Source organism: Leptosomus discolor, chromosome 6 (assembly GCF_034619465.1).
Source record: "Leptosomus discolor isolate bLepDis1 chromosome 6, bLepDis1.hap2, whole genome shotgun sequence".
Lineage (NCBI taxonomy): Eukaryota > Metazoa > Chordata > Aves > Leptosomiformes > Leptosomidae > Leptosomus > Leptosomus discolor.
In genome coordinates, this window is record NC_141396.1 from 62,959,383 (window position 1) to 62,973,185 (window position 13,803).

General features: G+C 39.7%; 1 protein-coding gene across 1 annotated transcript in view; it reads left to right on the forward strand.

Moving 5' to 3' along the window:
* Positions 1-13,803, forward strand: part of ADCYAP1R1 (ADCYAP receptor type I) — a 134,229-nt gene that overhangs the window by 12,684 nt on the left and 107,742 nt on the right. The window lies entirely within an intron of this gene.

The window sequence follows — 13,803 nt, forward strand, 5'->3', positions numbered from 1 at the left end:
AAAAAACTGGAATGAGCTATGACAGAAGGAAGTCCTAAAAAGTGAAAACATAAAGACGGTTTTAAAGAGCAAACTCTACTACCACATCTGAATTAGGAGTGCGGTCAGTAAAGGCTTCCTCTTTAACCAAAGAAGAGAGTTAGGCATCTGCAAAGAGTGACTGAAGTCAAAGTATGATTCATGCAATGGAGGTGTCTGGCTTTTTCCATTAACAATAGAACGAGTTTTAAAAATCTCTGATTATGATTTAAATGCTAATAATTAACTGGGGAGAACTTAAGCCCTGGTGACCAGGAGCAGTACAGTCAGTTCACTAACGCCACATGATACTTTCTTTGTTCAGGAAATCACATAATTATAAATAAAATTCAATGTCATGAGGAACTTTGTTTTTCCTTCCTCAGTCAGCACAGTGGGGCTTAAAACATTTTGTGTGTGTGCATTTCCAAATGTGTTTTTAATTTCTGCTCAATTCTGACACAGTAAATCATGATTAAATTTTGAATTTTTATAAAGTAAATTAGAATGCATCATATGGCATGTTCTAATACAGCAGAATGAAATTTAAAAGAGTAATTAAAATATATATCCACCCACTTAACAGTTTCCTGAAATACCTTCCCCGGTTATCAAAAAGTATTTCCAAACTGTGTGTCCCAAATCAGTTATCATCAACCTTTCTTTTGGGAAAAAGAAAAGCTAAAAATGTAAATGACAGATTGAAATAGTACTTATGATTAAAATGTAGATTGCCCATTTTCTGTTTTAACACCTTGGTTTGAAGCATTAATTTAAATGGAAACCCCTGATAACTAAGCAGCAAGGTTAATTAGACTCAAAGTCCTGTTTTGGACTACTTTTGCTGATATCCTCTTTTCACACCATTGGTTTGGAGCCAGATTTCAGTCTCTCTGGTGAACTGTTCCTTGCTCCTATACAACTTCTTTTTTCAGTAAGTCACCATTATTAAGTGATTCCAGCTTAGACTTGAATCTTTATCCTTTCATCAAAAACCTGATCAGGTTTGACTCAGCCCTGAAAGGCATGGATGATAAAATCTGAGATTACAAACTGTGCACTGCATGTGTATTTTACATTAAACCACTCAGTAGTATCTAAGAAAATGAAAGTGATTTTTCTTAGCTTCAGCCTTCCGGGCTCTTTCATGGGTGAATGTATTAGACCAGAATACCAAATTAGGAATTAAAAGATTTACTAGGTTAAATCAGAGAAATCCCACATGGGATGCAAAATGATATGCCAGTTATGTACTGAGGAAGGGGGAGGTAAAGGGGATCAAAAAAAGAACCACAATAATAGTTGAACAAATTTAACTGACAATGCACCATTTAATGTGCATGCTAAGAATACACTGATTACATGGCACATGAAATAGCAGGAGAATTTGCTGTATATTTTCTTACGGAAAAATGTTTCTCATCACAGAATATATGCATTACTAAGACCCAATTTGATCTCCTCTGTCAAGAGCGGCAGAATGAATCTACCAGTTGATAGTTCAAATTATGAACATCAAGAGTGAGGAACAGAACATACATGAAAAAAAAAACACCTCCAAACTGTTGTAATGTAGGAAGACTTTGGGTTTATGAGTGCTGTAGTCTGAAATCTATGCAACAGCTGGGAAGTCCTGTGGCTGTCTGAAGGCACCACACCTCCAGCCAACTCCACCCTCTCGTTACCACCTCTTGAATCTGCCGGCTGGGTTGCTTGCGAGAGCGCTCCCTAACCTGATTGTACCACATTGACCTTGGTTAGCAAAGCCTTGTTATTTAAGCTAAACCAATTTATATGGAATAAATTGGGTTAGGCAACGCTCATATGATCAGCTCAGCAGGCAGATCGGAGGCAGTGCAGCGTGGATTAGTGTCTCTAAGCTGGCTGGGAGTAATGTTCTTTTCAGCATGGCTTCAGCTGGAGAAAGAGATGTCCACAGCCTAATGCAGGTGTCAAGAGCTGGCAGCTGTTCGGAGCACTCCTACGGGATTTACACACAATGATGGGCACCTCATTCCTACAGGCGGTTAGCAGAAAGAAAGAATTCACGTGTTTTCACGAGGAAATCTCCACTACCTTCATCTAATGCAAACAAGTTCTATTAACCTGCTGGCAAATACTTAAAAAAGAAAACATTGTGAAAGACTATGTTATTCTCTAGTTTGGTGATCAGAGGAGATACAGCTGGTACTCAGAGTTAATTACTCCTATATATATCTGTCATACTGAAGCTATCTAGGTATGAAGTACTGAATGCCCTCATTTCTCACTCGAGTCACTCAGAGCAGAAGTTGCTACTTTTGTCTTCAGAAATGTGGGTCTTTTATTTGCTTTATGGCTTCTTTGATGTGCAAAATAGGAGTGGTAACCCCAGCACACATACGCGTTGTGTCTTCAACAACAGGGTATATTTCTTTGTAGGAAAAATAATCCTAAGAGACTAAGATTGCCTTCAGGATGTCTTCGCATGTGTGAACAAACCAGGCCGTTAGGTTTGCTTTGGAAAACAGATTAAAAAGGCAGAGGAAAAAAGCCACATAAATTTCCATTGCAGAGACATGTTGATCTGTTTTAGAAGACAAGGAACGTGCCGACCTTTTTGATCGGAGCTGGATGACTGGCATTGAATAAAGTATTACTCTACTTGGGGTTTATTCACATACATATTTACGACCTGTAAGTCCTAAAGTCCTGGTTTGGTTTGGCTTTCTTTTTGGCAGAGTTGTTTTAATGTGATCCTACATTATTTTGTTTTAAAAATATGATTATTTTCATTACTGGCTTGAAGCTAACTCAGAATACCACTACTCCCTTGCAGAACATGAGCCAGAATTCTTTCTGTAAAACCTATAGTTATTGCCCATCAAGGAAGATTTTTGTGATCACTTAAAGCCAAGCAATGCTGGATGAAATTAAACAATCCAAAGGTCATCTAAATCCATGTCACAAAATTTTGTTTTCATCTAAGTGGGAGACATCCACACACCCAAAATGTGCAAAATATCATTGGAAAAATTATTCTCTGCCTCACACATCATTTTAATTTCATGTCTGTTTCTCAATAAAGCGATTCTCAATAAAACACCAAATTCTTTGGGCACGTCTAATGGCAGCCAAGCTGTGCCCTGGAGAGTCCTCTAGTTCATTGCATAGTGACTGAGTATCATCCTATCCAGACTCCACCACAGAATTTATTCTGCTTGCCCAGAACAGCCTCACACTGTGCTGACTTCAGGTTATCAGACATTTTACTATTTGCCAAGAGCAGATCATTCTCTTCCTTTCCCTTATGTGTCCTTACCCTGGTCTCCCCAGTGAGTTACACATTTGAGAACAACATACAAACTCATCCCATGCTTCATTTACTCCAGCTGGCAACAGACTCCAGGGACAGAAGTGAACTCTGGGATGTGATGAAAGAAATACCATAAAATGCAAACTCACTTTTTCTACTACACGTGTGGGATTTTTTTTTAAATTTCGTTTTGGTGTTCTTTTTTCCCTAGTGCCTCAAATGAAGTGCTGGCCATTGCTGTATGATATATTCCTAGGGGACAACAACTGAGCTGCTGGTTCAGCAGACTGGGTTAAGCCAGAAAACAAACGTAAGGGTAACTGAGAGTTACTCTGTGCCACCGCCACCTAGTTCCTAAGGTTGCTTTCATCTTCCTAGGACTGCTTTCATGTTTAAAAGCAAGGGTATCTCAGAGGTTATCAGGCTATTAGCCAATGCACAGATGAGCCATCAAACTTTGGCCTATGTTTTGCTAGTTGACTCGCACATGCCACTCATGGTCTACTCTTTACTGTGCTGTCCTGGTCCACCTTTAATTCTCCTCCTTACCGGGGATGAAAAAACCCAAGAATGCTACTTGCATGTAGCTCTGCCATCTGCAAGCATGAGGGTCATTAATAATGCAGCCCGCAGAAATGAGGGCTTTGGGACATCATTATTTCTCATCTTAATAAATTGCATCCTTTGGAGGCTGCTGAAGTGGATCTCCCAGTGCTGAAGATCAATAAAGCTTTCTCTTTCTTAAGTTGCTTTTCTTTTTAAATATTTTTTATCAAATGCTGACTAGGACTGGCAGGTACTGTGTTCTCCAAGATACCAACGTGTGAAGCTGTGCCTGCCTACAGCAATGTGATTGTAGTTATCTTACGAGCCTAGAAGAAATCTGTTCCACAGAGCATAGAGGAATAGGGGAATAATGGAAAACTGGTGTATTATACACTATGGTGAAATTGTGAAATCTTTGGTCAAAATCCCTTTTCCTAATGAGTTTCCAAAGGTCAAAGTTTCATCCCTAAAGTGCTTGAAAGGCACATGATGATGATCATCATGATAGAACCATACCAGCACTTTAAGGCCACAGATTTTAGTTGTTTCTGTTTTTTTCAGCAAATTACCTGAGCAATCTTTGCTTTGCATGACTGCTGCACTTGCTTCTCAAGCCACCGTTTGTTTGGCATCATTTCTGCTGAGCATGAATTGTATATATAGCAAAATAACCCACTTTTTTATAGATCCCATTGACTCCTGTTCACAGAGCTTCTGTTTATAAGAATTCTACTGTAGTAACTTGGAGTTCTACAGAAGTAAAATCAATGCTATAATGGACACAACCGATCTCTTCCAATTATATTCTGGTGGGTTTCTTTTGTTTGTTTTTTTGACATCTCTTGAATTAACAAAAGAAGAGTACATATTGCACCTCAGCCGATATATTTTGCATATGCTTGTATGTTTATGTGTGTGTGTATGTTTATATTAAACTATTTTGATCCTCCATTGTTCAAACCTTCCCACATATTCACTTGGGGCCATATTCTGCCACCTTATAGGGCACAATAGGGCCAACTTATCTTTTAGAATTGTCATATGGAAATCCATGAACAGATCATGAAGATGAGTATAGAAATCACTAGTTTTAATCACAGGCTGAGAAGGTGTTTACGTGGGAATGAATCACTTCCAACCATTTATATTTACTTCTTTTTCAAGAAGCAGTAGTGCTGCTTTGTTCAGAATAATAGTGAAGCAGTGGTGTATGAATTAAGCTGAATATTTACATTATCTAGATTAAGTTTTTAAAGAGTAATCCCCATAAGAAGCTTCACTGCTGTAAGTTCATGGGTATTCACACCTTTTTTAAGGCACTGGGAGCTCTGAAATGTGACCTCAGCTAAGACGTTGTAAATGCCCTGAACTATGGATTGGAAAATCAGTTTTACAGTGTGGAATAATTTTAAAATGCTACCCAAGTTATTAGGATTTCCAGGTTTTTTAAAAGGTAAACTGTCTAGAGACAAGGTAAGAGAAAGGGCTGAGAGGGTTGGGATTACCTGCAACTTTCTCATCATTCTGTCATCTGCTGTGTCCTTGCTTCATGAGACAGTGCAAAGGCCTTTGTAACCTTCTGAAACACAGAAAAAAAATAATCCCGTGACATTTTCTCTAGACTCATTTCTTTCTATGTCAGACCAAAGAAAGGAGACTTGGGCTACCTTTTGTGTGAGCAGGAGCTTTTCTACCATGGGCTGAACTGCTCCTGTCTATCCATGTGTCTAAGCTACAATCACCCTTGTCATCTACTACCACAAAAGGCTCTGCAGCCTTCACTGCCTCTAGATTACCGGGAGCAGGAATAGCCAAGAACACGTTGCAGTTTCTCATTGCAGTTTTCTCCTGAGACATGAGTTCACTCAGTGCTTTAAGGCGGCTGGATGGGAGCCAGCTCTGAGTCAGAGGCCATGTGTTTGGGAAACCATATCTATTAGCGCTGCAACAGTCCACGTGTCAGAGAAATCGGTTTACAAAATATTCACATTGTATAGAATCCTCTCAAAATTCTAACCTTTTTTGGCTATCCTCCTCTCTCTGGAAGACACTTCCAGGGCCTCTTTCTGCTGATGGTCTGAAGCTTTCTTCTAATTCCCAGCCTAACATCTTGTCCTAACGCTGACTTTAATTTCAATTGCTTTTCTTCCCTCTTTGTTTATATTTCTGCCATGCTCAAGGATGTCCCTACTCAACACAGACTCTTCTGAGCTAATCAAACTGGTTTTCTGCTTCACTAGCTTTCTGTCTGCCAAGATGAGTAGCACATTGTCCCAGAGCAAAGCAAACCATTGTGCTGCTGAGGTGAATTCCTCATCTTTTGTTCGCTATGCAGGAAGCTGAGAGAAACTAGCTTGGATATAGATGTTTCACTTTCAGACAGACAAATTTATGGGACATGAATTCCATTCCTGGTGTTGCAAGAACACGTGCTGTGGAAGGTCCTAATACTGTCCAAATGCAATGAGTTCATTAACCACAGGATGAGATACAGCTGGGAGAACTTAAGCTGTTTGAGGCGCAATAGAAAAGGAGGACAATAGGAAATGTGGGTGGAAAAAAAAGAATTATGCAACTTGCTAGTGATTATGCAGTGACTTGACGTTGTCTTTCAGTGCAGGAATGAAACTGTTGGGGAAAAAAAAAAGAGGATTTTCCTCTCCTTAAGTACTGAAGGGACAGGGTTGTAGTCCCACGCCAGTTCTGGGATACATTTCCCTGAGAACCAGACAATATGCACTTGAGTAATCACAATAGCAGGGGGATCATTTTCTCTACCCAGTGAGGAATCAGGAAACATATCTGTTCTTTTTTTCGTCAAGATGGGCTGAACTTTGGCCCATGAAAGCTTTCTATGCTTTTGTTCAGAAGTGTAGAGGAGGCCAGTGGATATTCATCTGGGACATCACCATAGATTGCCAAGTCAAAATGCTCAATGTAGTCCAAGCTGTTACACTCAGAATGGCCCTGCCTTTTGCATTGGAAAATGACAAGGAATTGTGCACGTAAGGCAAAGAAAGATCATTTGGTGATCCTCTCTGAACAACTTGGCAATTTTCCCACACTTCCAAGCATCCTCTGTCAATGCCAAGGTTATATCAAACTGTTTTCTGCACACTGCCACATATTTATTCCTTTGTCATCAGGAAATTGCTCATTGTATTTACCACCTTCCAAAGCAACAGATAACTCCCTTTCGTTGCTTATTTTATTACTTTGGTTCTGCTTTCAGACGGGAAGGGTAGACTTATTTCCAGAGACAACATGAGGTTGGTGTGCTGTTGCTGGAGTTCAGAGGTTGTGTCTTGCCCGTGGGTCCATCGCCAGCTACAGGGCCACTCCTCTGGAGTCTACCTGTACTAAATAGTTAAGTGGCTTGTTAAAGGTACCCCTGGTATTTCCTCACAGGTGAGAGCATGCAGCACCTTGCACAGAGACTAGCTTGGGTCTGGGAAGGAACAGTCAATTCATAATGAAAGATTCATCTCAGGATAGTCAGCTCAGCACATCAACAGAGCTAATTAAGGGTGCTAAGAGTGGCATCACACTCCAGTAAATAAATTATTTTGAGTTAAGGAGTTGATTTGAAGTTACTGTATAAGTACTGCACTTGGGATGATCTTCAGACACAACAGGAATAAAGGCCTCTGCTCCAAAGCTGAATTCTTCTGATTTTACACTTTCCTCTGGCTGTGATAGATGGGTTCAAAGCAGAGACCGATGGCAGTGTAGACGGATAGGTAACAGAGTCCTTATGAGCTCCCATGTAATACTGAAAACCGGTATTTACACCTATAGCCAGGGCAGGAATTGCAGACCACCGGTCGAGGAAAGCAAATTAATCAGGTAGCTCTTATAAAACTTTGATACGCCAGATAAAGAACACATTTTACTGGTTGTGGAGTAATGATTTTGAAGGACCTCGCCAAGCAGCACTTAAAGCTCTGCTGGAACGGAGCAGCATGTAGTTACCTTTATGATCCCATATTAGTTGCATATTAGCTACGAAGTACTGCATACATCACAGATGCTTCAAAAGGGTAATCGATCAGCCTGTGAAGATAAAAGCTTCTCATACAATTTTTACTTTGCTTACTAATGCTTCTTAAATGCACGGTAGTTTATAAATATTTCCCTGCAACTGAATATCCATGGTCTTTAGTTAAAGAAGTCATGCCATTCCACTGGGTCTCTGGGGAAGTCACAATATAAAGACACGATAAATCTGATAGATAATACAATAGGGAAAAAAATGGCAATCAAAGCAAGAAGTGCTGGATGAATTTTATGGGTGATGTTACACTAGAAATCTGTCAAGAATAGCAATCCTGTGCACAGGGAGTTATGAGCTGTGTTCTGTAGTCTTTGCTTTTGTAGGTCTATATCTGCTGTAGTTGCAAAGATAAGCTGGAGAATCTTAACGTGTAGATGAATGTCAATCTGAATTTTCAGAGAGCCTGAAGCAACAGTTCCAACGGACTTCCAAGTCATTAAAATGTCAAAATACTCAGATATCCAGAACAATCTTTTAGATGTCAGTAACCTTGTATGTTTTATCATACCTCTATGGGTGAAGCAGTGTAATATGAAGGAGACAAATTGTTGTATCATGAAAATTTTTATTACTTATAAAATCCAGGCATTTTAACTGGAGTTTGATTAAGAAATCAAGTGTTGCTTAGTTTTATATGCTATGTCCTGGAAGAGCATAAACTTTTAAAGTTCAAGAAAGGCTGGGCTTTATGATCGCACATATGAATGGTTAGGATCTAATGGATTTGGATTTTCACAAAGTTTTTGATAATGTCCTTACTGAAGAAAGTTTCTACCTTGAAGGAAAGCAGACATCAGCTGGTATCAGAGGAGACGAGTAGCTCAAACATTACTGATTTACCTTCATTTAACAACTTTCCACATGTATGCTGGCCTGTGGTAACTTCTTTCATGTGCTCTTTGCCTATGGTGAATGCTGCCCATCATGGTTTAACCTCAGCCGGCAACTAAGCACCACGTAGACACTCACTCCTCCCCGGTGGCATGGGAAAGAGGTTCAGAAAACAAGTAAAACTCATGGGTTAGGATAAGAATAGTTTAATCATCGAACTAAAATAATAATGATAATAGTAATAATAATAACAGTAATGAAAAGGAAGTTAACAAAAAGAGAGAGAAAGGCAAGTGACGCGCCACGCAGTTGCTCATCACCTGCTGATCGATGCACAGACAGTCTCCAAGCAGCGATCAGCCCCTCCTGGCCAGCTCCACCCAGTTTATAAACTGGGCACGATATCCTATTGTACGGATCATTCCTTTGGCCAGTTTGGGTCAGCTGTACTGGCCCTGCTCCTTCCAGCATCTTGTGCCCCTCCAGCCTTCTCACTGGCAGAGCATGGGAAAGTGAAGTCCTTGACTTAGTATAAACATTGCTTAGCAACAACTGAAAACATCAGTGAGTGTTCGACATTATTCTCATACTAAAACCAAAACACAACGCTGTATCAGCTACTAGGAAGAAAATTAAATTTATTCCAGCCAAAACCAGGACACAGCACAATGAAACTTAGCTTACCAACAAAACTAAACCAAAACTAAATTAAACTGCCTTGAATTTGATGTAAAACATGAGGGATGTATATACTTATTGAGTATCAGCTGCGACATAAGTTTGTAAGCTGTAAAAATGTTTCTGTGAGTCTGACCCCTAAACAAAGAGAAAACTAAGCAGCGGGAGTATACGGTTCTTTCTTAAAAGTAATAGTGAGTGCCGCAAGGAGCTATGCTGGCCTAATCTCTTGTAAGGTCTGAAATCGAATGGTATGTTAACAAAATTTTCAGATGATTAAGAAATGAATCAGATCTTCAGAAAGTGTAAATTTGGATATCTTTCTTGAATTAGCTGAGTGACACTTATTAAAATCTGTTCTAGAATAATTTTGAAAGGTTTTTTTTGAAATGTTAGGAAAATTCTATAAAGCTAGGGGACTAGGAAATGCAAGAGCTGTCAGGTTATACAGAAATGATAAGGAATGTACTTTGTAAGGACAAATTATAATACTCTTACATCTTCAGGGAATTTCAATTTAATTGAAACCACTCAAAGAAAAAGAAGAAAAACACTTCACCAAAATTATAATCAGGGACAGCTGAAGTAAAACATACATGGAAGTTATTAGGCTGTGTTAATAAAAGGAATAAAGATAGTGCTGAAAGTAAGAAAAGGCCGTGACATAGATGGAAGTCAGTGCTCTGTTTTGCTTACCGTTAGTGCTTTACTGTCTTAAATTTTGGAGGTGGAATTTTCTTTGTTTGCCCTCATCAGCCTGAGTAAGCAGAGGGAAAAAAAAATAGACTTTTTCAAAGTCATAACTCACCTTGTCCAAAATTAAACATCTAGCATTAAGATACAGAAATTGCTGCCTCACGATACTTACCTCCTCTCCATTGACTGTAAAGAGAGCCTGGGTAGACCGGGCTAAACTATAAAGGTGTAACTTTTGGATGTGATCAATGCTGTTTTATGTTCTCATTAATGACCAGGATGATGAGGCAGAGTGTGTCTTCAGAAAGTTTGGAAATTATAAAAATTTGGGAGGAGTGGTTGATAGACCAAGTCATCGGTTGTGCTGTTATTCAGAAGGAACTGGACAGGCTGGAGAAACAGGCAGAAAGGAATCTCATCAAATTCAAGAAAGAAATGCAAGGTCCTGCACCTGGAGAGCAATAATCCTATAGAAAAGAACAGGCTGGGGATGAGCTGGCTGGAAAGCAGTATGGCAGAGAAGGGCCTAAACCTCCTGGTGGACGTGAACTGGGTCGTGAGCAAGCAATGTGCCCTTGTGGCAAAGAAGGCCAAAAGCATCCTCAGCTGCATGAGGAAAAACATTGGCAGCATATCAAGGGATGTGATACTTCCTCTCTCTCAGCCCTGGGGAGGCACCTCTGGAGTGCCAGGTCCAGCGCTGGGCTGGTGAGTACAAGAGAGACACGAACACACTGCGGTGAATCCTGTGAAGAGCCACAAAGATGATTAAGGAATCGAGAGGAGAGGCTGTTTAGCCTTGAGAAGAAAATATGTGGGTGCATCTTATCAACGTGTAGAAATATCTCATGGGAGGGTGTAAAGGAAATGGAGCCAGGCTCTTCTTGGTGACCAGAAACAGGCCAAGAGGCAACAAGCACAAATGGATATATAGGAAATGCCAGTTAAGCACACAAAAGGAGAAAAGTGAATAAATATCTTCTTTTTTAAAAGAAAGGTAGAGCCAGATTCTCAGCTGCTGTGACCCATGCAAATACTTTAATTGCAGTGAATCTACAAAGATTAATGCAAGTAAATGAAAATATGCCAAAATATTTAAAATCCAAGAAATAAATAGTGGTATGTTAAAGATAGTAGAAAGGCCATGATGTGGTTCTTTTTGTTTGCCTTAATAGGATTGTTCTTTACGGACTACTTTCTACAGGAAACCTTAGAGCTCTTCCTGTCTGATAGTCAGTTAAACTTTCTTTTAACTTTTCTGTCACCTTAAATATTTTAGCATCAATTTATTGACACCCTAAACAGTCTAATTCCTCCTCAAGCTTTTGTGGTAGGTCAAACTTTGCTATTTTGGGTTTTATATTGTTGATCCATATACTTCAGAAGAGACTGGAGGTGGGATTATTCTGTCAAAATTTAGATATTCACAATGTAGATGTCAACAAATGTGCTAGCTGTTAAGAATTCCTTTACACTCATGGGAGAGAAGTAGAAAGCTTAAAGTAGACAGTTAAAATAGGTCAGACAAACAGCTTTCTTTGTATGTCTACTTCTCTCTGTTGACTATATAAAAAGAGACTTGACAATGAGCTCATATGTATCTTCTAGGTTTCTAAAATTAGATGACATGTCCTAGGTCACTGAAGGGTTGCTTCCGCAAGTCTGCTTATTTCTTGCTAGCAAGTGCCTCAGTTGACATGAGGAAGGTTCATTATGTCCTTTAATATAAATTATGAAGCCGGCATGCCTTATTTGGCAAGTTTTAGGAGGGAAATAATAAAATGCACTGGATTTCACAACTTGTATTGAGATCCTAAAGAAGATAGTGTAACAATTACATGATTACCTGTTCAGATATAAGCCAAAGATGTCCATCTAGCAAACCTTGTGCTATAAACAGCTGTGGAGTTTCCTTCCCTGGGGAGAGCTTGGAAATGCCAAGTGAGTGGTCTGTGAGCCAGACTGACTGGTGATGGTTGGAGTATTCTCCTCTGCACCTTCTTTCTTTTGCACCCCATCACTCTCCATCCATGTTTATTTTGCATCGGAAATATTCTTCCTGTCACTGGGAAGTACTAGGATAACTGTGCAGTGACTTTGCTGCAATGTAGAATATTCAGCCTGCGAAAGCTCAATTGATCCTGTGTGTTGTCAGAAGCTTTCAGATTTCCGCACTTGTGTGGTAGCTCGGTCATGGTGCAGGAGAAGGATGTGGTGGGCAGCCCTGACTAGACACTGAATTAAGATTAATTAAGTAATGAACTCTCTTTTGATCACCACTGGTCTAAGCCACTGTGGGTCAGCTTTGAAATGTATTGCTTTCCTTTCAAACCACTGGCACACGTCCCAGAGGACCATAACAAAGAACCTAGCAGATCAGGTTGTTTCTTTCTTTTGGGTGAGATCTCAATAACAGCTCATAACTGCCTTATAAAGTCACTAAAAATCCTCCTTCATTCATCCTACATGGGTACACTCTCTCTGAGATGCCGTGTAACAATTCCACCCGCTACTTAATGTGGTGAGGTTTGATTCTTTTAAGCAACGATTCTTTTATGCCTCCCTGGGAGTAAGCACATTCTACTTGGAAAGGAATCACTGTCTGGTTTTGTTGGTTACTGATATCCTGTTGTGCACTTGGCACTTATGGGCTTCTCACGGTGCGACTTTCCTCACTGGCCTTTAGGTTTCTATAACACAGTCTGCATACGAGCGAAGCATTCCCGAGTCACTTTTCAGACAGGGGAAAGAAATGGGCACTTGCAGCAGAACACGTTTTGCCGGAGCTTTTCCAACCTGCCCTTGAAGAACCTGTGATTCACCGCTAAATAACACAAAGAATCTGCTGTGGCCATGAAAGTGTCTACAGTGGACAAATGAATCCACCTTCACAGATGATGAAGTACTATCTCAAGTCATTACTTGACCAAAATAACTTTGTTTGGTTTTTTTCTTCCTATATTTCAGCCGTGCTTAAAATAATGACCTGGAGTCTATTCCATTTTAGTAATAATCAAGTGATTTTCAGATTCTCAGGCACTTCAACAGCCCTTCTGTTTCACCAGAGATAACTGAAGACGTTTTTTGTATTGAGGGGCTGTATATGCATAACCAAAAAGGTGCAACACCCCATGCTACTGGCTATTCTGACTTCACTAATTTTAATTACGGTAGCAGGTGCAGATAAAACAGCAACATGAACCACCAGTGTCTCCAATTTGCTAATGAATTTACAGGATTTGCCTACCAGTGACATCAGAAGAGAGTATAATTCAAGCTTCCTTTCCAAATCCTATATTCATATATTTATTTATTTTCTCAGTGCTGAATGGAAATGGAAATGCTTTCTAAAAGTTGCCTGCATTTTTAAAAAGTTCATTTTTTTAGTATGACATAGCTGACAGTACCTTTCGGTGAGATAACTAGCCTTTTATTGGTAGGAGGTGAACTCTGCACCTGTGTATATCGTACATGCTAGGAGCTGCTAAAAGATATATATGGATTCTGCTGCAGGTCCAGGGCATAAGTTCACAGAACTGGTAGTTGTTATTATCTAATAAATACTTGAGTCTCTGTGGATGTTATGAAGGCCTCAGCCCAGTTTTTGATACAGGTTTCCATGACTACCTTGAAGGCAAAAACAAAGTCGATTCTTTTACTTTCTCTGCAAAATGTGAAAGAAAGG